This window comes from Triticum urartu, chromosome 5, assembly GCF_003073215.2.
Source record: "Triticum urartu cultivar G1812 chromosome 5, Tu2.1, whole genome shotgun sequence".
NCBI classification, from domain to species: Eukaryota; Viridiplantae; Streptophyta; class Magnoliopsida; order Poales; family Poaceae; genus Triticum; species Triticum urartu.
In genome coordinates this window covers 350,918,306-350,945,797 of record NC_053026.1, presented here as the reverse complement: position 1 = coordinate 350,945,797, position 27,492 = coordinate 350,918,306, and the positions used below count along the sequence as shown (strand labels likewise).

The 27,492-nt window shown below is 45.6% G+C and overlaps 1 pseudogene; it reads right to left on the bottom strand.

Moving 5' to 3' along the window:
- Window positions 1-3,775: 3,775 nt before the first annotated feature.
- The window catches only part of LOC125507028, a 48,106-nt pseudogene continuing 24,389 nt past the window's right edge, over window positions 3,776-27,492 (bottom strand).

Here is a 27,492-nt window from a genome sequence, read left to right as displayed (position 1 = left end):
CGCCGCCTCCCCTTCGACTCCGGCGCCGGCGCCGGCGCCTTCTAGATCCCCTTCCAGCCCCCTCTCCATCTCCCTCGATCCTCCTCGTCTAGCGCGCACCGCCGCTTGGTAGCCATCGCCGCCGCCCCTGGTCGCCGCCCTGTTCCCTGCCGCCCCAGCTCCACCTCGTCGCCGGACTGCAAGGTACAGGCTCCGTCCCTCCTCCTCCTGTCCTCGCTCCTCCGTCCTCCTCTGTTGCCTGCTCTCCTTCCAATCCCTTGTCTGCTCTCCTTTTCAGCCACCGGCCACTGGCCACGACGACCTCGAAGCAGACACCGTAACTCGATTCCTTTACAGGCGTGAACCAAACAAAACAGAGTTTTTCCAGTACATCCCTGTTACCAGCGTTATCTAATTCCTTTACCATTCACGTTACCAGTCTCCAATCTAAACACCTCCTTAGGGAAATGCAATATGCAACGTACGCAAGCAGCAAGTAACCCAAGATGTTCCTCTGTTAAGGTACAAAGAAGATGACGAATCAGAAAGCATCAAGCCATCAAGAAAACGAGACCCACTATGTTCTGTACACGTATATGGTCCATACGATGCAGGAGTCACACGATACGAAACTACTTCACAGCCGATCCACCATGCACGATGCATGAACGATTGACCATCTGATGGATGTGATGCACTTGGTTCCTTGATTCGATGGCTGGATGTGAACCATCGTGCACAAATCGTGCGTGGAGTGTCGTGTGTATAGCAGCGTTGCACACGATATGTATTTTCCTCGCTAAAAACTGCGCCGAGCCAGCTAATCGATGGATGCATCGCGCATGTGCCCTGAGTGACCCATATCTTTACGTAAATCATGCAAAGTTTTTTTTACGTAAATCATGCAAAGTTCATCGCTGGGGCCGGGGCATCACAAAATTAGGTTTAGCAGAAAATTTGTGTAGGTAAACGAATATACTACTTGGCTGAAGGTCCATGTTTATTTGTCACATTTCACAAATTGGGTAAATTTGATTAAAAAACAAATTGGGTAAAATTAAACTTTAACAGGAAGCTGGTTGCAGAGGCCTGCTGGAAGTGGGCCGACGCATTCTGGAGCATACGAGGCCGCCCAGTGTTTGGCTGCAGAGCACCAGTTTTGCACTCACTGTGTAGTCGCTCCACCGTCCATTCCACCCTTTTTAGTCCCACCTCGCTAGTCTACAAGCACAAGCACCAGCTTAAATACCGGGCTGAACGATCATTTTCGCCGAGCTCAGTCACGAGAGCTCGTCACCCATGTGGGAGCATTAAGGTGGTGTGGATGTTTGGGGTGGGCTTTGGGCCTGGGCTTGTGTTGTAATATTGCTGGCCTGCCCATTCCAAGTTGGTAGTGGGCTGGGGGCTGTTGCGAAAGGATAAGTGGAAGGATACCAGGCCGCTGCTGGGCCCGCTCTGGCTCAAAGCCCTTCCATAACAAACCACCATTTTTTAATATGAAAATTATTTCAGTGGCTTATATAATCAATATGATTTAAAGAAAAATCACAGATTCAAACTTGGAGCACTTGGCAATGAAACCATCATATTTTATTTATGTAATGAAAATTATTTCAGTGGCTCAATCTCATATATTTTAATTTTCTATTCATTTAATTGCCAATATCATATGTTTTTTCATTTAATAAAAAATCACAAACACACAGATTCAAACTTGGAGCACTTGGCAATGAAACCATCATATTTTATTTATGTAATGAAAATTATTTCAGTGGCTCAATCTCATATATTTTAATTTTCTATTCATTTAATTGCCAATATCATATGTTTTTTCATTTAATAAAAAATCACAAACACACAGATTCAAACTTGGAGCACTTGGCAATGAAACCATCATATTTTATTTATGTAATGAAAATTATTTCAGTGGCTCAATCTCATATATTTTAATTTTCTATTCATTTAATTGCCAATATCATATGTTTTTTCATTTAATAAAAAATCACAAACACACAGATTCAAACTTGGAGCACTTGGCAATGAAACCATCATATTTTATTTATGTAATGAAAATTATTTCAGTGGCTCAATCTCATATATTTTAATTTTCTATTCATTTAATTGCCAATATCATATGTTTTTTCATTTAATAAAAAAATTCAGTGGCTCAATCTATATGTTTATTGAAAAATCTGACTATCTTCCCTGCAAAACAAAACAAATACGAACATGCTTCTAGTTGACAAATACAAATATACAAACTCGAAGCACTTGACAATGAAACCATCATATTTTATTTATGTAATGAAAATTATTTCAGTGGCTCAATCTCATATATTTTAATTTTCTATTCATTTAATTGCCAATCTCATATGTTTTTTCATTTAATACAAAAATTCAGTGGCTCAATCTATATGTTTATTGAAAAATCTGACTATCTTCCCCGCAAAACAAAACAAATACGAACATGCTTCTAGTTGACGAACACAAATATTCAAACTCGAAGCACTTGGAAATGAAATCGTGATATTTTATTTGATTTAGTGATTTCTTTTTCAGTGGCTCAATCTCATATGTTTTTGTTTTTCTATTTTCTGAAATTATTTCAGTAGCTCAATTTTATTTGTTTAATGTCTATTCATTTAATTTCCAATCTCATATGTTTTTTATTTAATAAAAAAATAAGTTAGTAGCTCAATGTCATATGTTCAATTTCTATTCATTTCATAAAAAACTAAGTATCTTTATCACCAAAAAATAAATACATTTGAACATGTTTCCACTTGATAAACACACATATTCAAACTTGGAGCACTTGGCATTGAAAAATATGGGCCTTTAAAGAGAAAAGTATACTTTTCATTCCCCAACTATTGGCCGAATCTACATTTGGTCACTCAACTTTGAAACCGGATAACTTGCGCCCCTAACCACTGAAACCGGACAAGGTTCATCCATGGTCTCGATTTTGACTGTATTTGGTGCCAACTCACCCTGGATTTGACCATACTAACTCAAAATCACGTATTTTTTTAAATCCATGGACTTCTTTGAAATGAGTACTTTCTTCAAGTACGTATATTTTTTAAAAATCATGAACTTTTTTGAGATCTACATATCTTTTTCAAGTTCGTCCATTTTTTCAAATCCGCGTACTTTTTCCGAGGTCGCATATTTTTTTCAAATCCATGCACTTTCCAAATCCATGAACTTTTTTGAAATTCACATACATTTTTTTCCAAATCCATTTATTTTTTGATGTTCACGCTTTTTTTTCAAGTTCATGTATTTTTTTCAAATTCCCGTATTTTTTCAAGTGTGTGTACTGTTTTCAAGTTCATGTAATTTTTATAAATTCATGAAGATTTAAAAAACACATGTGCATTTGAAAAAAAGCGAACTTGGAAAAAGTACACGAATTTCAAAAAAGTTCATGGATTTGAAAACACATACGTGAATTTGAAAAAGTACATGAATTTTAGAAAGTTACAAGAACTAGGAAAAGCACATGGGTTTGAAAAATTAGGTACATTTTTAAGAAGTTCACGAATTTTCATAAGTATGCGAATTTGAGCCAACACGGCCAAAACGGGGGTGTGTCGGCACCAAAAACAGTCAAAACCGAGTCCAGGGATGAACTTTGTCCGGTTTCAGTAATTGGGGTGCAAGTTTCCGATTTCGGAGTTGAGGGACCAAATCTAGCCCCGCAAAAAAGAGGGACCAAATCTAGATTCGGCGAAGGGTTGCAAAACAAAAATTATACAATTCTAATCTTTAAATGATGATTTGCAATTTTTTACCACAAGTTTGCCATAAAAGACCTGTGCTGGCCCTCCCGGGCAAAAGTCTCCCACATGCAGGTACTATCAATCTCAATAAGCGTTGGTGGGTCATAGACATCAACAAGGGTAATGCTCATGTTATTACGGATAACACAGGGCTTTCCATCCAGTGAGACCAAAGCAGCCACGGCTTCAAAAGACCATGAGGTGCTCAGATGGCGTGTATAGTCCATGAATCTTGTCCACAATCCCGTGTCTGTGTGTTTGCATCATAAACTATTACTGTAGCTTACAGGTGTCCCGACAATCCACTAAACAAAAACGACCGTTAAAAGAAATGATCAGAATCCATAAGCCTGCAACCAGTTCATTACAAGTGGTTGATCACATGTTTGATGTCAGCAGATAGACCTCGCTCACAATCTGGCTGTGAGAATCATATCCTTATAGAAATATCGCTTTTGTAGCATATCTGGGGCAGGGTGCCACTTGTTTGTCTGAGTATTGTAAAATATAACATGTCTCGTAGATCTTCTTATTGAGTCTTTGCCATGAAAGTACAAATAGCAGTCACTAAGAACCGCGCAACCAAATCCCACGGCTTCCGAATACTTTGGTGGAACTGGAGGAAGCGACTTCAAGAGTTGATGCACTAGATCAAAGGCATGCCAAGATACGTTCTGATCACGACCCCTTTTGAAGACATGAACCCATTCCTCTACCATGCCAAATTTCTTCCGCAGTGAGTAATAATAATTCCCGTATAAAAGTCGGCTTCATCTTTTACAACCTAAACGAAGATTATGCCATTAGGTGCTTGACTCGAGGAACTCGCATCAGACATGAAATAGCCAGTTCATCAAGAAGGCCACCCAACAGTGGCGCCTGAGTTTGGCACCTCTTGTATGTTGTGGGAATTGTACCATGTATTAGTCATGTGCAAAGGCACGTATATATGATGTACAAGAGATGGGCCACGAGGAACCTCCTGACAGGCGATTAGGGTTTCGAGGGGAAAAAGCGGCGCACGACCGATCTCGATCGGCGGGGCGTGTCAGGGGCAGCGCTGGGATGGACTCGTCCGACGCTGGCAAGGAGAAGGCAGGCGCCCTCTCGCCACGGACGGCAAGGGCATGGCTGGAGGAGGCAATGGGCAAGATGGATCTGATGGAAGAGGAAGCCACACCGCTAGTGATCGGCGATGTCGACAATGATGAACCGACGATGTGGTCATTGACAGGGAAAGTTCTACATCGACACAAGTTCCACATCCAAACAATCTGCAATGCTCTTCGTCCTGCTTGGGGGAACCCTAAAGGCCCGACCTTTAGGCCGGCGGGGGAAAATATTTTTGTGGCGGAATTCACCACTAAGCGTGATCGCGATCGCGTGTGGGTTGGCAGCCCATGGCATATCAGTAAGCACGCAGTCATCCTATCCGAGTTCTCCGATTGCATGAAGCCTTCTGAATTACAATTCGATAGGCTGTAGTTGTGGTCCAGGGTTCCTAACTTGCCCTTCAATCTTCGGAACAAAAAACGGGGGCTGTCAGTGGCAAAACAAATTGATAAGAATGCTCAATGAGTGCAATTTGATCCAATGGGAGGATTTTTGAGGACACGAGTCACAATTGATGTCAGGAAACCTTTGCGAAGGTGGATCCTCATAGATTCAGCGGCTAGAGGCGGCCGTGATTGGTATGACATACAATATGAAAACGTCCCGAACTTCTGTTTTTCATGTGGCTGCTTGGGTCACTCGGATCTGCTTTGTCCGATGCCGGGGACTAGAGATGAGAACGGCGACCTCCCCTTCAAAACTAGTCTCCGTGCACCGGAAGACAAAAAGAGGACATCTTCAAATGGGAACTCGGGGGCGAGTCAGACTAATGCAAAATCAGGAGGAGGAAAGAATGAAGTTCCTGAATCCAGCTCTACGCGAGATGGCAACCCGGAGGTCAACTCGCCTAAGAAGAAGAATACTAATGGCAGGAATAAGAGGAAAGGTGGCCCTCCGAATCAGGTGTACAGAAAGGTGATTATGCCCTTGCTGACAATAGAAGAACATGTTGAAACCCACACCAATGCCTTAATCCAGCGTGATCCTGCGCCAGCAAGTCGAGAGGACAACATTGAGGGCGCAGAAGAAGAATGTGCGCCAAAAAAGAAAAGAGATACGCCAACGACGTCAAAGAACTCGGTAGGTGCTGCTAGTCAGCCCTGCCAGTCGTGATGAGCTGTTTGAGCCGGAACTGTTGGGGGCTTGCGAATCCCGAGGAAGTTCGAGAGCTTCGCAATGTGGTGAAGAAAGAAGGGCCCGAGCTGGTTTTTGTTATGGAGACAAAGATCAGAGGTAATCGAGTGGAGGATTTGCGGCATACTCTACGGTTTGTAGGCAACTTTGCAGTGGACATTGACGGTCTTAGCGGAGGTATATGGCTGTTTTGGTCTAAAGAAGTGGATGTGGAACTTAAATCTTACAGTAAGAGCCACATTGATGTTTTGGTCCGGGATGGCTTACCGAGCTCAAATGCATGGAGGTTAACGGGGTTTTACGGAGCGCCGAGAGCAGCAGACCGTCATCACAGCTGACGTTTTCTAAGAACCCTACATGCCATTCCTCATGCAACATGGATGTGCATAGGCGACTTCAACGAAACTTTGTATCAAGACGAGCACTTTAGCCGATCAGCGCGCCCTGAGAGGCATATGAGAGATTTTCGGGAAGTCACCAGTGAGTGCGTGCTCCAAGATTTGGGGCGGTCGGGTGTTGCTTACACCTGGGACAATCGTCAGCCTAGAGACGCAAATGTTAAAGCAAGGATTGATAGGGCCTTTACCAACGATGAGTTTAGGCAGAGGTATGATCATACGCGGGTTCGGCATGTGTGTGCGGTGGAGTCCAATCATTGTTTTGTCATTATTGAGTTCAGAAACCACGCATTCTCACAGAGGCCGATTGGAGCCAAGCAGTTCCGTTATGAAAATGTTTGGCAGTCGCATCAGGATTATGAGCCTTTAATAGCACAAACCTGGCGGGAGCAGACCCACAATCCTGGACTGCAGGGCATCATGGACTCATTGGGGGCTCTACAACATCAGCTTGAACCCTGGGGAGCCCGCGAATTTGGCATCCTGACAAGAACTGTCCGTAACCTTCAGAAATGACTTGACAAGCTACGTCAACACTCAGTGGGGCGAGGCCCATCAAACGAGGAGATAAGCATCATGAAGAAACTCATAGAAGCCCTTAGGCTCAAAGAAGTCTAGTTGAGGCAGCGGTCCCGAGTTCCGTGGCTCCGTGACGGTGACCGGAACACGACATATTTTCAAGCACAAGCTAGACGAGGAAAACGCACCAACTGGATAGTTGGTCTCAAAAGAGAGGATGGCTCTACCTGTGCAAATGAAGAGGAAGATAAGGCAGAAATCCAAGCATTCTACCAGACACTATATGACGCAAGGTGCTAGAGACACTAAAGCGTTATTATCGCATGTTCCAAACCTGGACACACCGGAGATGAATGAACTGTTATGTAAACCGTACGAGCCACTTGAAGTCCACCGAGCATTATTTCAAATGGCGCCTTCCAAGGCGCCGGGGTGGACAGTTTCACGGCAGGTTTTTTCCAGCGTCATTGGAAGTTGCTACAAGATGAAGTAACTCCAGCGGTGTTGGCTTTTCTCAACGGAGGTGAACTACCAGTGGGGATCAACGACACGTCAATTACACTGATCCCTAAGGTACGTCACCCCCAGAGTATCTCACAATATCATCCAATATCACTCTGCCCGGTTCTATATAAGTTGGCAGTCAAGGTCATTGCCAACCGACTACGCCTCACTACAAAAAAGACATCCGTGACATTTTGGGCCGAACAAATTTTTTTCTGTCATACTTATGACACTTCTATGATGATAATTGTGACAAAACCCGGTATCATCATAGATGTGGTGGGCTCCTACTTCTATGACAAAAATCATCACAGAAAATGGGATTTTCGTCCTGGGCAGGCCGGAGACGTACCTGCATGACATTCTTTGGGCCATCCATGACGGAGAAAACCGTGGTAGAAGCGAGGGCGAGGAAAATATCGGGGGAGTTCCCTGTTACGGTGGGTGGTCGAGGGCCGAGCGACGTGCGTTTCTCTCGTACGTACGCGTGTGTGTGCGAGGCGTTGGGCTCTAACTGAACCCGAGCGAGGCGTTGGGCTCTAACTGAACCCGAGCGATTGCACTGCATACTACGCGTTACTGAACCCGAGCGATCGATCGATGGCTTTTAACTGAACCCGATCGAGCGATTCCTTCGCTACTGCTGCTAACTGAAGCCGATCGATGCTGCCTCTGGATGAACAGTGAGCGTTGTTGGGGGGGGGGATTTGGATGAACAGTTCCCGGTGGGGGTTGGATGAACATGAACCCGTGATAGTAGAGGCTGTTGCCGCTGGATGAACAGTACCCCGATCGATCGAGCCGGTGGATGAACAGGACCCCGTGAAGGGCTGGATGAACAGGACCCCGTGGAGGGCTGGTTGAACAGTAGCCGATGGAGGGCTGGTTGAACAGTAGCTAGTGGAGGGCTAGATGAACAATAGACCATGAAGGGGTGGTTGAACAGGACCCCATGGAGAGGGCTGGTTGAACAGTAGCCGGTGGAGGCTGGATGAACAGGAGCCCATGGATGAATAGTCGTAGGTGGAGGCTGGAGGAGGTCGACGGTGGATAAACAGTAGCCCGTGGAGGCTAGAGGAGGTCGACGGTGGAGATGAACAGTATCCTGTGGAGTCCGTTTTGCGGTACGCCACACCCCTCCTAATGAACAGGACCTCCATTTCAACCGTAGCGCTCCAACACAAGTCCATTTCCCCCGTTTTGCGGTACGCCACACCCCTCCCGATCAACAGGACCCCGTTTCGACCGTAGGAGGTCTGTTTCCTCCGTTTTGCGGTACGCCAGACCCCTCCCGATGAACATGATCCCGTTTCGAACGTGGCCGGTCGAACACAAGGCCGTTTCCTCCGTTCCGCGGTACGCCAGGCCTCGTTTCCATCGCCTGTTCCATCCAAGCCCTCCCGATGAACACGACGCATTCCGTTGCCTCCCCATGAACATGACGCATTCCGTTGCCTCCCCATGAACATGACGCATTCCGTTGCCTCCACATGAACACGACGACGACGCTGTTTCTCCGTTTCGACCCAGCCATGTACACGAGCCCTGGCCGTACGTATGCGCGAGTAGGTGTTCGAGACCCCTCCCGTATGTACACATACGTGGTCGGTCGAACACAAGGCCGTTTCCTCCGTTCTGCGGTACGCCAGGCCTCGTTTCCATCGGCTGTTTTGTCCAAGCCGGTTGGCTTTTGATGAACAACACATGTTCCTTGCCTCCCGATGAACACGGTGCATTTCGTTGCCTTCCCATGAACACGACAACGACGCAGTTTCTCCATTCCGACCCAACCACAACCATGTACACGAGCCCTGGCCGTACGTATGCACGAGTCGGCGTTCGAGACCCCGCCCGTCTGTACGTACGTGGCCGTATTTACTTTCTTGCACCCTGTCCGCTGTACATACGTGTACATGCTACGTGCACGCCTCTACTACCACACATGCACGCCTCTACATCGACCATACACGTTCGCGACCAGAATGACAACGCTACGTATGCTTCGACCAGGTGGGTCCCGACTGTCAGGCACTACCTTGCGTGCGAAGATGTAGCTGGTGGGTCCCAACAGTCAGGGGGAAATGTTTTTTTTCATGAAATACAATGGCTTGTCCGGTGGGTCCCTGCTGTCAGGTGGAGGAATAATTATTTTCCGCGTAATAAGGAGGCACTTCCTTGCTGCGGCCGTGGACTTAGCTGTCAGCCTCTCGACGTACAGTACTCTTCCAATAGAAGTCGGTCATTGACCACATTGACTACGCCGCGCCGAGAGCACCAAGGCAGTGGACGACGGCGAGGCCTGGGAAGGGGACGTCGCGGAGCCGGGGAAGACGCGACAGTGGATGCCCATGCGGAATGGAGTACGATGGTTCACTGGTTTGGCTATGGTGTGAGGATGCCGTCGCCGCAGGGCCTGGCCAGCGGTGGGAGTAGTAGGGGGTTGTGAGGCCTCCGCGGCAGCACAGCCGGCCACGGGAGGCAGTAGTAGGCGGCACGACCCGCGCTGCTTTGGGAGGCTGGAGCAAGAAGACCAGCGGTTGAAGAAGCATGACGGCCGTTGGATGGACATCGTACGGTCACAGTAGTTAGAATCGTTTATATTGACTAAGTTGACAAAGCCCTCGATACGCGTCAACTTAGTAGGCCCATAGGTCAGCCTCCGAAACGGTGCGCCCCAGATGTCAGGCGGAGGAATCATTTTTTGGGCGGGTGAAGCTAGAATATCCGAGATTAAAGAAGAAGCACGACATTCGTTGGATGGACATCCAACGGCCACTGTTGCTAGAACCGTGTGTTGACTATAAGTTGATAAAGCCTTGCATACGTGTCAAATTTTTTTAGGGGATGCGTCAACTTAGTAGGCCCACAAGTGTGTGGCAGAGAACTTATAGCCCATTTGAGATTTGTAAGAATGTACAGCCCATTTTTGAATCTAATGGAATTTACTACAGCCCATTTACAGTTTGTTAAAAGTACAACCCATTTTCTAGCTAGGACAACGATTAATAATTTCAACCAAACATTCAAAACATAATTCAATAAAATTTCCCACATTTTGATGGGATCTGAAATATTTTTATCCTGAAATTTCTAATCAGATTAAATACAATTTCAATATAAATTTGTCTTACGTAAAAATCCAACGAAACATTGCGCGCGCAATAATTAATGAAATTAAAATTTTCAAAATCCAAAAATAATATTTTATAAACTAATTACGTGTTTGGTGCATTTTTTATAGTTACAACCCAGTTTTTATAATTACATCCCATTTATTATTTCTTAAAGCCCATTTTTTTGTTAAGCCTAATGCATCCCTCCTAGGAAAGATTTGCAGCCCAGCGGGGCGAAGAATAACAAGTTGACCTTGCCTGGTTATTCCTCAAAAAAAAGTATAGCCGGGCTAGCCATTTTGAGTTTGAAAAAAATTAATATCTAGGCTGGATATCTAGCCTGGGCTAGACGGGCCACAGCCTGCCCAGTTAATACCCCGCTCTCCTCTGAACAACAATGAAAACGTCGCTCAAGAAAAACTCTGCAGTGCTCACACCTCAAAAACACACATATTGCTCGAGCTGCTTGGTCCCAGCTGTCGGCCGCTCCTTGTGCAATTCTCTCGTTTATTGACTACATGGGTTGACAATGGTGTGGGACCGTGATGTCAGGAAACCAGGAGGAAGCAAAAAAGATATAGTTGTACATAATAAGGAGGCACTTGCGTACGTACGGCCATGGCCCTAGTGGGTCCCTACTGTCATCCAGTCAAAATAAAGTCATCTCCTGAATCCTCATGTTCGTTGACCATGTTGACAATGCTCGGCACCACGGCGAGCGCAACAACTCCAAGGACGACGGAGAGGGCCTCGCAGGCCCTAGGGATGGTCTGATACAGCGCCCGCTGCTCATTCAGGAAGCCAGGATCATCGGACACCTATGAGCACATTCGAGAGACTGAGACAACATGAAACGGTAAGGCCGCGCTTGGGAGCTCTGGTTTATTTCACACCTATATTAAGATACAAGTGTAATTTACTCGTCATCGGAAACAACGCGTAAAATACATGCATAATGAAACCGAGGGTCTGGGGTCTGTAACAAAAACCGACGAGTTACACGTGTAATTTGAGAGACAAGTGTATATTTTATTAGTCAAAATCGACCAACCAAACGCTTCACCCGAGACCATCTTCAAGTGTTAGTTTTACAAGCGGTTTTGGTTGGAAAATGACGATCCAATCACGGCCTAAGATGATGAGTTGGTTGGAAGATCATATGATTTCACCTCTAACCTACCCGAGTTGTCGTATAGGCTATGAATGAAACATAAGACAATGAACTTCTTAAGCACAGAAAAAACAGAAGAGGATGATCTTTTTAATATGCAAATCATAAGCATTAGCTCAACATGCAAAACAATATGAAGAATTATTCTCAGGAGGCATGGTGAATAGTTCGTGATGCCGCATGCCACAGCATTCCAAGCTCAACTTTGCAATCAAACTCACAAGGCCTGTCATTACATACACAACATTCAGAACAAACTCTTAAAATACCTTACATAAGTCAACATTCATGTGACTATGCATCTCAGCAGAGTAAATATTTACTTCTGAACTGAAGACAGGAATAGGAAAAAACGATCAGCGTTTCTCACATCATAGGACGTCCCACTCAAAAATATCAAATGCATGTCTTCTGGCTAACATCAATGAGCAAAATTTGACAAGGTTTTCCAATTCCAATATATTAAACTAATGTCTTCTTGCTAACATCAATGATTAAACTTTGACAAGCTTTTCCCATTCAAAATATGTAATGCCTATGATTGTGGAACGGGCAGGGTTTATCATCTGATAGTCTGGTGGCTCAAGGTGACAACGAATGATTAGAGAACCATTCGATGTATTGTGCATTATGAAGTATTATGGAGGACACGAACCATCTGAACATTTTGTGCTGTTCCACTAAAATTAAGCTGACATCCCTGTGGATTTCGTATTTATATGTTGCAAGAAAACAAAGACACATCAGCACACACATGAATATTGGCCCCAGTGTCAACCCACCAATCGGTGGACTAACAAACTGAAAGTACGGTAAACAGATTACCATATCCAGATGCCCCATCATTGTTGCTTAGAATGATATTGACGGACTTGGAGTCCTATCATGGCTTCTTGTACTTATTTGGGCACTTTTTGCCCAGTGCACTCCATGTGTTGTAGAGTTGCCTATGCTCTCTGCAGACTAGCCATGTCACTAGTGTCTACTAATACTCTGTAAAGCTTCTCGATCATTCCTTCTATAATGTAGCGCAAACAGTGACTGCTTCTTTCTGCAAAGTGGTAAAACCAACTAGACCCACTAATGCAATAGTTTGCCTTAGACACATTGGCTCCTTTTGTGCAGTTCAACTAAAATTAAAGTCGGAATAAAACCGAGATTTAATTTTGATATCCCTGTAAGCAACAATAGGTATAAGGGAAACAATTACTGAGAAATAACGGTTGATGACTTGTACTTCCAGAAGAAAAACATCTACTGATCTACCTTATCTTAATGGGAAACAAAGCAAGCGAGTAGCAATTCTCCATCAGTGTGATTCATTCATATTAACCGAGACATTATCTTAACAATGCCTTGTTTCAACATGTATAAAGAACGACAAAGCAGAAAAGTACCATTCCTAAAACAATGCGACTGATTCATTTTAACCGAGACATTATCTTAACAATACCTTGGTTAAACATGTAGAAAGAACTACAAAGCAGGATAGTACTATTTGTAAACACTGTGACTGATATATAATAACAGAGACATTATCTGAACAATACATTTCTTAAACATGTACTCCGGCCGATCCCTAACAGAAATGGTACTCCCGCCGATCCCTAACAAGTGGTGCAGTTTTGAACTAAGATTCAGTAGTTAATTCTAAGGAAAGTCGATACTGAAAGTCGGTACTGACCTTTCAAGACCAAAATTTGAAACAACTCGTGAGGAAGACCTAAAAGAGATCTCAACACATATATGGAAATCCGGTCTACAATAGCAACAAGTCGAATAGATATCCCTGTTTTAATAGAGGCAAAAAGGAATCAATTACTCACCAATAAAGGAGGATGAAACATGTGGCCACAAATATGGTAATCCCGCCAATCCCTAACAAGTGTTGCAGTTTCGAACTAAGATTCAGTAGTTAATTCTGAGAGTGGCATTGCTTAATTTTACCAGCGGCATTAGATTAACAAAAAGCATAAACAGTTCCAGGGGAGAGTGGGCGCAACAACACCATGTGTTTCCATCTACTTATAAAGGGGGTGATGCAGAGTTTTGTTGTAACAAAGAAACAAGCATCATGTCTGGGTTGGAACATTTTTTGCCCACTCAATGGTAAAAGACAGCAGTTCAATAGCTTCAATTCAACATTTATTCAAAACAGTACCAATACAAGTAGCACAACATCTCAAAGCACGCTGCAACATCATGTGGATGAAAGTCGGTACTGACCTTTCTTGACCAAGATGTGAAACAACTCGCGTGGAGGACTTGAAAGAAATCCCAACACATATATGAAAATCCATGATCTCCTTTTGTGCAGTTCCACCAAAATTAAGCAAAGTCGCCGGCGTGCCATTCAAGTTGAACTGCACAAAACACTCTTAAAACATAAGTGTTTCGCGTAGCGAAGCAAAATGTCACAATAGCAACAAGTTGAATAGATATCCCTGTTTTAACAGAGGCAAAAAGGAATCAATTACTGGCAAAATAAAGGAGGATGAAACATGCGGCAACAAAAATAGTAATTCCGCCAATCCCTAGCAAGTGTTGCAGTTTTGAACTAAGATTCAATAGTTAATTATGAGAGTGGCATTGCTTAATTTTACCAGTGGCATTAGATTAAAAAAAGCATAAACAGTTCCAGGGGAGAGTGGGCGCAACACCATGTGCTTCCATCTACTTATAAAGGGGGTGATGCAGAGTTTGTTGTAACAAAGCAACACGCATCATGTCTGGGTTGGTTCCATTTTTGTTCACTACTTAATGGGAAAAGAGAGCAATACAATAGCTTCAATTCAACATTTATTTAAAACAGTACCAATACAAGTAGCACATCATCTCAAAGCACACTGCACAATCATGTGGATGAAGGCCTGTACTGACCTTTCGTGAGACAACCAACATAAAATACGAATCTACCAACACGAATAGGAAATTCAATCTCGTTTTGTGCAGTTGCACTGAAATCAAGCAAAGTTGCCAGTGTGACATTTAAGTTTGCTATAACAACAAGTTGAATAGATATCCCTGTTTTAACAGAGGCAAAAAAGGAAACAATTACTGGCCAATAAAGGAGATGAAACAAACGGCGACAAAAAGAAGCATCTAACTTATCTTGATGGAAAACAAAGTAGGACAATAGCATTTCTAAAACGGTTGCATTGATTCATATTAACAGAGACATTCTCTTAAAACAACATTCATTAAGAATGTAATTTACTTTTAACAGTGACATTGCTTCAATTTTCCAGCAGCATTCTTAGATTACCAACAGTAAAATAGTTGTATGGGACATGGGACATGGGAAATGCCAGGACCATGTGCGCCCACACGTATAAATGGGTGATGCAGAGTATGGAGCCAAGCAGCATATCTGCATTGGTCCCATATTTGTTCTCTTTGAACCTTTTTCCTATGTGAGGGCAGCAAATCTAGTCCCGCACAAACTACCCGACCCCTAGTTTCTTTCCCTTTTCAACAAAGAGATCAGTTCCTTATAGACGTGTGTACTGGGTTACCCCCTTTTTTCCTTTTTGACCAACAAAGCGGCTGGGTAGCCAGTCTATACTACTTTCCCTCCCTCCTTTCCTCATTGAACCACGTCCTAGATTCATGCTCCACCCCACTGCACCCTTCTTTCCTCTTTGAACCAAGACCTAGATTCGACTACAGAATCGAAAAAGATCCGCATGCAGCTAGAGCAATGATAGTTTCAAAGAAACTTATACCTTAGGGTCGTCGGGATGTGGCAAGGCGTGCGGCGAGAGGCCCGATCTGCCCACACCACATACAATAGCGAGGAAGAAGGGGTCGGTGGTCCTCCCGCACAAGCGCTGGGTGAAAGAGAACAACGCAGCCGGCAGTGGATTGCCTCCCTCGCCGAAGCCGATAGAGTGAACGCTGCACTTCCTCCCCTTCCCGGTGCGACGGGATCCGGATGCCTCCTTCACCAGCTGTGAGGGGGGAGAGAGGGACAGAGGCCAACGCAGTCTTGTTTAGATCTGGTGAAGAGGGTGACTGGGTGAGAGACTGTGATTATAGCATACCTAGGAAAGGAACACTGAGCCTCCAGCGTGTATATATATGTAGTGCGGCGAGAGTGTGGAGAGTGCAAACTCTAGCGAACAAGCGCTGAGGCTCCAGCTTATATAGTACTACATATATATTGTAGTACGGAATGAGCTCTGGTGCCTTAATTGCACCTGCTTTTGGCTGTATGATAGGTGGGCCAGCCACATTTTGGGCCCACCTGTCATAAACCCAAAGGCAGGTGCACTAAGTCAATGAAGCTGCGTCCATATAGTACTCGTGTATACTACTAATATATAGTGGAGTGGTTTTCTTATTCTCTCCATAACAATCGTTTTAAGTTGTGTAAGTACGAAACGGAACTCTTAATTTAACATGCTAGTGAATAAAACTACTACTTCCGATGAACTAACGATCCACGCGTCCTGGTCGTACTTCTTGTCTGGGGCGTGCGGTACACTACCCTCTCTTAAGTGAACAACCACACATGCGCCAAATTACCGGAAACATGTGAGAGTGTGTACAAATAAAGAATTTTAATTTCAATTATCGGAAAGGTTTGAGAGTATGTACAGTTTGCCCTCTCTCAATAATTATGGTTTGTTGTGTTCGACCTAAACTTGGTCAAACTTTACAAAGTTTGACTTCAGTCAAATCTAATATGCGGAGTAAATAAAAAATGGAGGGCCACTACGTCCATCCGAGTTTTAGTCCACACAATTTTTTAATCAAAGTTAATAGTTGGACAAATAAAATTACAGGGGAGCTGAAGACAAAGTTGTGAGAAGGCTTAGAAATCAATACAGAACTTATGCTCTTAGTACCAACGTCGATCCTACTTCGAGGAAACATTTGGTTCATAGCCAATTGTGTGATAAAATTGCACCAATGTGAAAGATGACTGCGTCTCCAACGCAACCAAGCAAAGAGCACTGATGGAAGACAACTTGTTTTTCGTCAAAAATCGATCTGCTTCACCAGCCGACGCAACCATGAGGCGCAACCATGAGCATCGATAGGTCATCATGGTGATGCGTCATCCATTTGGCATCAAGTTTGGGTGAGGCACCTATGAAGTTCAACAAATCCTCACTACGGTCTGTTTCTTCTCATTAATCAAGATCGAGGAAGGAAGAACCACGTGGCAGAGGACAGTGAGGTGGAACAACAATGGCCATCCAATTTTGTGCAGTTCCACTAAAATTGAGGAAGACATGTCTGGGTATGGAGATACGCATCGTTGTTTGCAAAAATAAAAAAAATGGATATAGTGTTGTTACTTTGTTTTGGCAGTGGTACAAGATTAACAATGACATCTCAATTGTCAATAAGAATTAATGAAAAGTACACCAACAAACAGAAGCATCATGATTATCTTGATGGGAACTAAACCAGGATACCCGAGAAAAAAAGCATTTCTTCATTTAACCAGTGATAGTATTAGATTAGCAACAACAATAGGAGCATATGGACAATTACCGCACAACCACCATGTACTTTTTGTCGAAACAACATGTATACCTCCACTGAGTCATAAATCAGGACAACTTTTTGAGTGGCATTTCCTCTATAATAGTAGGTGATGTTGGACCAGCCGATGAACCCTAGCTACTATACATGGGGAGCTGGGGAGTAGTCGCATAGAAGAAAACCCGCATTCAGCAACCTGGGGAGCTGGACAAGTACAAGAAGCTATACCTCAGGTGGGCGAGATGTCGCTTAGGCGGGCGGGCGGGATCTGCCCACACGACGGCAGTGAACAAGGGCGCGGAGGACCTTCGACTGTGCCAGCGCCGGCTCTGAGAGGACGGTGCGCATCGGCTTCCTCCATCGCCGACGGCGACAACGTCAACGTTGCACCTCCTCACCTCCTGCAACAGAAGAGATTCAGCCGGATCTGTGACCACCGGTGAGGAGAGAGATAGAGTGGACACTATCATCTTGTTTTGATATGGAGAGGGTGAGAGAGCGAGACGCGAGAAACCCTATCAAACAAGAGGCTATATATACAATGGAGTAAAAAACCTCCATAGCAGTGGTTTTAAATAGAATACGCGTGTTCCCAGAAAAAAGAAACAAAAACTGGCGGACAATTTTTTAACGTATCAAGAAAGAAAACTCGATCAAAAACACGCCCCCGCTTCCAGGTCGCGAGAGTCGTCGCGCACACACACATAGACATAGACATGCATCTGAGGATGGCTGGGTAGAACTGAATACGGATGGTTCCTTCTTGCCAGAGAACGGAACTGCTGGTACATGCATGATACTAGGGATCATGGGGGTGCTATAATTTTCTCTTCATGTAGAAGCTTGTGTTATTGCGTGAACGCATTGGAAGCAGAATTGTTAGCCATCAAAGAGGGTTTGTCGCTCACATTGCAGTGGAGTAATCTTTTTTTGACCCACACACTGTAGAACAATCGTTCTACGGTAAATTATATTAATATAATGAAGTACATGGGGAGTCTAAGCTCCAAATATCAATATCGAGACCGACTGCCTTGAAGCTACAAATATGGTGAGGATTAGGAATGAAGATCTTGATAGATCTCGGTTTGGTTTTTTGGTGCGTGAGATTAGATCGCTCATGGCACTCCGAAATACTTGTATTGCTCATGTTCGACGAACCAACAACATTGTCAGTCATACTTTAGCTCATTATGGTAGGATTAGTGGTCGTATCGCTGTTTGGCTAGGTTCAGGCCATGATGGCATTGTCGAACTTTGTAACTCCGAGTGTAGCCTGGCTACGTGAGTAATACAAGTTTGTTCCCGCAAAAAAAAGACATAGACATGCATATCCGTGTTTACGTAAACTTCCATCTCTATCTCCAATCATATTTGTCCAACTGGCACATTATTTACGTTGTTAATTATATACGCAGCAATATTAACATACACAATCTCTTGTTTGCAGGCATGCGGACTACTGCCACGCCCACTCCTGACCAACCCGAACCCTCTTCATCACCCGCGCGTGCTTCCCGCCCGAAACGGTCAGTGCCGCATTCATGCCTGGCCAGAGCGGACGCGACCTCTCACTGGCGCCGGCATTGAAGCGGCGCACCGGCCGAGAGAGCGTCGCCCGCGCCGCTTCCCGGTGCACGCGACTGCTCCGTGTTCAAAGGTTGCAATAGCTGGCCACAACATGCATGTATAAAGTTCATGGGAGTCCGTGCTACAGCTAGGTATCCTCCCCCAACTCGTCAATCTCTTCCAGTAGTGCTAGTACTCCATGGCGCGATCCATCGACAAGCAGGCGGGAAAGTTATCGTATACTTGGTTTGCGGTGAGTGGCATGCCGAGCGACCATGTGGGGTCGAGCCGTGGAGGAGGGTGAGACACGAATGCGACAGGCATGATTTAAACGTTGGTTTTGCTCGATGGCGCGATCCAACGAAATGAAACGTTAGTTTCTCTCCGTTTCCATTTTTTCTTCGAAAAAATGGGAACTTTCCACTCCATTTCATTCCTACTCCAAGGTTGCCCCGTTACAACACTCCATTAAATACAAAGGAAAACTAACACGCATGCTGATGCATCTCAATGATTCACAGATCATAGCCAATATTTACTTCACAACTAAAGACAAAAGTTGTGAGAGCATCTACAAAACAAAAACTACTGATGGGGTCACTACGACTTAAACCCTAAACCCTAAACAAGATTTAATTTCCTGGCGAGGTAGAACCTGTCGACGGAAAGACGGCTGGCACCCTCGGATCATACGATGCTTTTGTGCAGTTCCACTAAAATCGAGCTGAGCACCCCTGATGGCAAAGATATTGAAGAAGTGTGATTAGAATAATAGTACTGACACTAGTTCATGAGACATAAACTCATCACAAATAGAAGCCGGTAGAAGTAGAGAAAGATCGACATGGAGATGGAGCTACGTGGGGAGCTGCGGCAGTGGAGCAAGCCGGCTCCAAAAGGAAGATGTACTACCTGGGGCGTCGGGCTATAGCTAGAAGGGCGGTTGGGACGCGACATCAGCCCATACCACGGAGACCCCCGATTGGGACGCACCGACTGTGGGTTTTCTCCCTCGCCGACGTCGACCGCGACTACGCAGAACATTGTTCCCTTCCCCCAGCGGCGAGATCAGGCCGGATATGTGACCAGTGGTGTGGCCACCGTCGTTCTATGCTTGTGAAGAGAGCAACCCAAGCAAGCAGGCTTGTAGCTTAGGCTCCTGCTAGTGTATATAACTATATATAGTGGTTTTCTTTTTCTCTCCATATCAACCATTTTATATTGCGTACGTGTCATTGAAGAGTGAAAGATGGTTGCTTCTTCCGACTAACTTACTGTGTGATTTGACTGCTCCTTAGTGCCCCCTACATGTACCCCCCTACGTGTATGACCGTTCCTGAGTCTCACTTGTACTTATCTCTATTTTCTTGCATGACACGTGAGTAGACAGGATGCGCATAGAGGAATTTTGTTACTGCACGTTGTTACGTAGTACTATACTAATAGTACCTACTCCCTCCTTCCAGTTCACTACTGGTACTCCCTCCATCCTGGCTTATTGGTCTCCTTTGTACTCAATTCATGGGCCCGTTTTCCTCAAGAAATTGTCTTTACCATGATATTAATATCGGGAATGCATGCGTGAACAATGAATGATTAAACCTTGCATGCAACGTTTTGACAAAGCATTGACTTATGAACATGTGAATGTAAGGGACTACAACCTCGTGCATGCATGCAGCAGTCACACATACACATGGACGCAAAAACGCGCGCGACGTCCTAATGCATGCATGTCCGAGCACACAATGAAACACACACGTTCGCGCTCAAGTTCTCAACCTACACGTGCATGCACACACATACTCAGCCAGGGTGAGCTAGTGACCGTATAAACACCGGAAAATGTATATATTGAGCGCAATGAGCGTATTATGAAGTCCACTGACCATATTTTTACAAATATACAGTGACAGACAGTGTATTTATCTCATTTGAAATTAAGCCATATTAACCGGAAAGGAGGCAGTATGGACTAGCATTACTTTGCTGTGTCCCGTTAACTTGCCGAACGAGAAGTTTGCGGGATGGGAGAAGCTTACGCGCGGTGGCTCACAGGAGAAGGAGAAACTTTTGACTAATGCAAGCTCTCCCTCGCTCAGGCGGTGGACGTGCAATAGTTAATTCGGTGTCAGATTGCCAGAAGCATACACTATACTAGTATTAGTATTATTGTCCGACTTCCCGAAGAGGCGAACAGCCAAGCGCAAAGTTTACTAGTACTAGTACCACTACTATAGAGGTATGCACTACACTATACTAGGAACCGTATGGAGGAGAGTCTGCACTCTTATTATATTTTAAAAATATGATAAAGCAATCTTCAACACATTTGGTTCTCTTTGAGGTTTCTCGCATGTGATAATGGAAGTTGATTGCATGGAACACTCGCCACAATTCTCGCTTAATTCTGGCTCAGATCCTTTTACAAATAGGAGCGCTCGGTAATATTTCCTCTTTTTTTGTTATTCAGCATGTAAATAGGTTAGCAAACATTGCAGCCCATCTTTGTGCGAACCATGCTTGTTGCACTTTGAATGTGGCCGAGAGCTGGCTTGATGAAACACCTCGCTTCACTACAAAAAAAAGACACATCCGTGACATTTTGGGCCGAACGAATTTTTTTTCTGTCATACATATGACACTTCTATGACGATAATTGTGACAAAACCCGGTATCATCATAGATGTGGTGGGCTCCTACTTCTATGACAAAAAATATGACATAAAATGGGCTTTTCGTCCTGGGCGGGCCGGAGACGCAGCTGCATGACATTCTTTGGGCCGTCCATGACGGAAAGAACCGTGGTAGAAGCGAGGGCGAGGAAAATTTCGGGGAGTTCCCGGTTACGGTGGGAGGTCGGGGGCCGAGCGATGCGCGTTTCTCACGTACACGTATGCGCGTGTGTGCGAGGCGTTGGCTCTAACTGAACCTGAGCGAGGCGTTGGGCTCTAATTGAACCCGAGTGATTGCACTGTAGGCTACGCGTTACTGAACCCGAACGATCGATCGATGGCTGTTAACTGAACTCGATCGAGCGATTCCTTCGCTACTACTGCTAAATGAAGCCGAGCGATGGGATGAACAGTGAGCATTGCAGGGGGGTTGGATGAACAGTGAGCGGTGGCGTTGCCTCTGGATGAACAGGACCCCGTGGTGTGGTGGAGGGCTGGATGAACAATAGACGGTGGAGGGGTGCCCGTGGAGGGGTGGATGAACAGGACCCCGTGGTGTGGAGGGCTGGATGAACAGTAGACGGTGGAGGGGTGCCCGTGGAGGGGTGGTTGAACCGGACCCCATGGTGTGGAGGGCTGGATGAACAGTAGACGATGGAGGGGTGGTTGAACAGTAGTCGGTGGAGTAGCGCGCGGTGGAGGCTGGAGGAGGTCGACGGTGGAGATGAACAGTATCCCGTGGAGTCCCGTTTTGCGGTACGCCACACCCCTCCTGATGAATAGGACCCCCGTTTCGACCATAGCGCTCCAACACAAGTCCGTTTCGTCCATTTTGCGGTACGCCACACCCCTCCCGATCAACAGGACCCCCGTTTCGACCGTAGGAGGTCCATTTCCTCCATTTTGTGGTACGCCAGACCCCTCCCGATGAACAGGATCCCGTTTCAAACGTGGCCGGTCGAACACAAGGCCGTTTCCTCCGTTCTGCGGTACGCTAGGCCTCGCTTCCATCACATGTTCCGTCCAAGCCCTCCCGATGAACACGACACATTCCGTTGCCTCCCCATGAACACGACGCATTCTGTTGCCTCCCCATGAACCACGACGACGATGCTGTTTCTCTGTTCCGACCCAGCCATTTACACGAGCCCTGGCCGTACGTATGCGCGAGTAGGCGTTCGAGACCCCGCCCGTATTTACACATACGTGGCCGTATTTTCTTTCTTGCACCCTGGCCGATGTACGTACGTGTACATGCTACGTGCGCGCCTCTACTACGACACGTGTGCACCTCTACTACGACACGTGCGCGCCTCTACATCGACCAGTATGTACGTACACATTCGCGACCAGAATGACAACGCTACGTACGCTTCGAGCAGGTGGGTCCCGACTGTCAAGCACTTCCTTGCCTGCGAAGATGTAGCTGGTGGGTCCCAGCAGTCAGGGGGCAAATCGTTTTTTTGCCCGGACGCACTTCCTTGCGTGCGAAGGTGTAGCTGGTGGGTCCCAGCAATCGGGGGGCTGGTGGGTCCCAGCAGTCAGGGGGGCGAATCATTTTTTTCCAAACGCACTTCCTTGCGTGCGAAGATGTAGCTCGTGGGTCCCAGCAGTCAGGGGGCGAATCATTTTTTTCACGAAATACGATGGCCCGTCCGGTGGGTCCCCGTTGTCAGGTGGAGGAATAATTATTTTGCGCGTAATGAGGAGGCACTTCCTTGCGGCTGCCGTGGACCCAGCTGTCAGCCTCTGCACGTACAGTACTCTTCCGATGGAAGTCGGTCGTTGACCACGTTGACCACGCCGCGCCGAGAGCACCAGGGCGGTGGTTTGGATACGGCGAGGCCTAGGAAGGGGACGACGCGGAGAGGAGTACAAGGGTTCACTGGTTCGGCTGCGGTGTGAGGCTGCCGTCACCGCAGAATAACAGGGGGTGTGGGTGAGTAGAGGGATGGCCTGGCCAGCGGTGGGAGTAGTACGGGGCGGTGAGGCCTCCGCGGCATCACAGCCGGCCACTGGAGGCAGGAGCACGCGACACGACCGACGCTGCTTTGAGCGGCTGGAGCAAGAAGACCAGAGGTTGAAGAAGCACTACGGCCGTTGGATGGACATCGTACGATCACTGCAGCTAGAATCGTTTATAATGACTAAGTTGACAAAGCCCTTGGTACGCGTCAACTTAGTAGGCCCACAGCTCGGATTTGGCAGAGAGCATATAGCCCATTTGCGATTTGTAAGAATGTACAACCCATTTTTTTAATTATAATGGAATTTACTACAACCCATTTATAGTTTGTTAAAAGTACATCCCAACTTCTAGCTAGGACAACGATTAATAATTTCAAACAACCGCTCAAAACAGAATTAAAAAAAAATTCCCGCATTTTGATGGGATCCGAAATATTTTTATCTGAAATTTCTAGTCAGGTTAAATATAATTTCAAAATAAAGTTGTATTACGTTAAAATCCAACAAAATATTGCGCGAGCAACAAGTAATGAAATTAAAATTTTCAAATTCCAAAAATAATATATTTTTCAAACTAATTATGTGTTTGGTGCATAGTAACTGTCCAGTTATTATAATTACATCCCATTTATTATTTCTTAAAGTCCATTTTCTTTTTAAGCCTAATGCATACCTCCTAGAAAAGTTTGCTGCCCAGCGGGGCAGAGAATAATAAGTTGACCCGGATATTGTGTACAACCGTCGGCCCAGTTGCATTGCTGATGTTGAAAAAAGATATTTTTTATACACACATTTAATTTTTTTTGTATAGATAAGGAACATTTTTTATACACACATTTAACAATTTTTAAATACATAATTAACACTTTTTAAAACATATTTTTTAGTCAGCAGTGGGCCCACAGCAAGAGGAGGAGGTCACAATACACATATTTTTTAAATACATGATTAACACTTTTGCAAAAACAATTAGGCCACAGCGAGCCAATTAGCTCCAGTCGGCCCATAGTGGGCCGACATGACCCAATCAGTCCACAGTGGGCCGACAGTCGGCCAGCTGTAGGCTGACTGGAATCCAATCGGCTTGTTGTGGGCCGACTAGGCCCAGTCGGCCTGCAGCGGGCCGACGATGTATTATTTTTGAAAAAAATTTACCCAGCGTAATATTTATGAAAATTATTTTAAAAATGTATTATTTAAAAAATAGCAAAAAAAGGCCTGTGTAGTACAGTACAACCTAACATGGTTACTCAGCCCACATTCAGCGACGCCGGAAAGGCCCAAACAAGGCTTGTGTATAACTTTTTGAAGTCACTGAGCTCAATTAATAACTTAAGAAAAAAGTTAGATTATAGTGGAACCTAATTAAAAGCTGTCACGAGCAAATAAATAATACAATGGGTCCCACTTGTGCGTGTGCGTGTGTGTGTGTGTGAGAGAGAGAGAGAGAGACCCATCGGCCGATGCTCGTAAATACATCTTTCGGCCATATGCATTGCTGATGCTCAGTAAAAACTTATATAGTTGACACAATCATATAGAACATCATAGCACACTGAACTTGCATACAAAAATTTCACGCAGGCGACACAATCAGGATGGAAGCAGTGGATCGCTACGGGAAGGGCTATGTTGAAACCAACGAAGTCGTACATAACGGTTCATCGTCTTTATCAATGACGGGGAAATATCTTGAATGTTGTGCAAAGAAAACAGACAGACAACACAATAAGTTCTCCTAGCACATTAAGTTGACGTACAACCCTTTCTAAAAAAAGTTCAAGTACAAAATTAGAACAGGTCACAATCAAATGTACTGGCATATCAGTGCTTCACACCCATAGCTCGGATTTAACTAGTATCTGACAAGATTCAGTTGTTACCTCAAATTAGAGCACATCCAGGCAGCCAGCCCTGCCTCTTCTCCCAAAGAAGCAGTGGCCTCCGCCGCGTGATGGAGTAGGCCATGTGCCATCCATCGTTCCGAGCAACACGAGGAAAGTCTGACATTGACTCCTGTAATGGACGTCGTCGACGGACCCTGGCACCAGCGGCGGCAGGACTTCTATTGATGGATTGACCACTTCTTCGACATGCACGAACACTCGATACAGGTACATCCCTAACGTGGTCCGCGGCGGCCTTGGTGGCGACGAATAGTACAACCCCGGTTCCTGCACCGATATCTCAACACCATTCACCTTCGGTATGGTGGATGGCTTCTTCATCCATGCCATAACCGTTAGAGCCCAGCTGTCTGGAGGAACAAACATACTTACGAGCTCACCTCCAAGGTCGTTGATAAGCTCGTTCATGGACTCACTGTTCCAAGCACGTCGAGGCATGCCGTGGAAGGTAAGCTTTGTTAAAAACTCAAGCTCAGAGGGCACCGAGCCCCATCCTGGGTGCCACCGATCAAAGCTCACCAGCGCGCCATCGCAGAAAAAACGCCGGGAAGATTCGAACACACGACTGCAGTCGAAAGTTGTCCGGAACCTGACGAAGAAATCAGTCGGTGGCAGACAGACTTCGACAAGCAAGTCACTTATTTGGATGCCGTGCGCAATGCCAAGAGCTTTGACAAGGTCATCCGGCGAGACGGGAGGCCGGTCGCCGTTGATGGTTACCATCAGCACTTTGCCGGCAAACTGGTCGTCAAACGCCGCCATGCCACTGTTGAGCGACAGCACGCAGCGACCGAAGGCAGGACGGACCTCAGGATCTCCGGCTCGGAGATCCGCGTTGACTGGCGACATGATAGTGCGCTTGAGTACAGGGAGTACATGAGGGGGATTTGGGGGAACTGGAGTAGGAATCAAGATTCTCGAGGTGGGGGAGGGGCGGGAGACTGCGGATGAAAAGGTAGCGTGGATTTCGAGCACGCGCCAATATGCTCTCGGCGCGCAAGCGCACGAAAACACCGGTGGCGCCCACATGTCGGCCTAAGAGTCCTTATTCATTCTTTTTTGGAGAGCCCGACCTTTTTTTTCAGGATCTTTTGAGAGCCCGGCCTGAGAGTCATAATTGACCTGTTTGGCATTGCGTTACTACTCGGCCCATATTCAACGACACCTCACTGGCTCAAACAAGTGTACATCATCGAAAAGACACTGAGCTCAAATTATATAACTTGAAAAAAGGAGATATACTCTGAACACTGGAGAATGGTGATGCCCTTATTGAGCCCACCAGTAGTTCGAGACAATAAACAGTTCGAAACAACGATATATACAACATTCAAACACTGACTAGTGACTACTACTGACATAAACAGCAAGACATGATAGTTCATAAGAAGTCTTGCTACATCACCAAACGCACCCATCTGTAGCGCTTAGACTCTCGTGATCCAGACGAGAATGACATTCTAAACAGAAGCAACTATTACATAGTAAGAGTGACATAGACGAGGATGACCAAATGACAAGGAATATGCATAACAAAAGAAAGAACTACCCATCCAGAACTAGCAGCAAAGACAACAAAGTCATTCGAAGAGATGATCCAACACCATCATAATTTGCAGCCCCGCTTCAGCGACCAGTGATCCGGAGACACCAGTACTCCACCCTTTCGATGCAACAGCCCAATTACCTATCAACCTGAAGGCTCGAACCACATCACTGCATGTCGTAATTGAGACATCCAAGGATCAAAGTTAATCTGGATGCCTTTGTCATTCTCACCTTCTTTTGGCTGCAGGCTGTATCTTTGACAATCAGGGGAGTTTGCTCCCGAACTCCTAGGGCTCGCTGTGTAGACACAGTTTTCCATAGCAAACAGAGCCTCTCTGCCATCAAGGTCCTTGCCAACGGTGATCTCCTGGTTAATCGGATAATTGAGTCCGAGAATCAGAGAGTGTGAACCAAGGCTGTTTACCCGCCTCCAACTAAAAAATCCTAAAGGCCCCAACAAGCTGGTATCCTGCTCATAGACGTAACAACCACTGTCCGGATACTCACGTATTACACGGTGCTTGTATACAGTGGGGTTTTTGCAATATAACTTTTCCGGCTCATGTGTCCGAATGATCACCAGTATTTTGCCGTCGTCTGATCGAGCGAG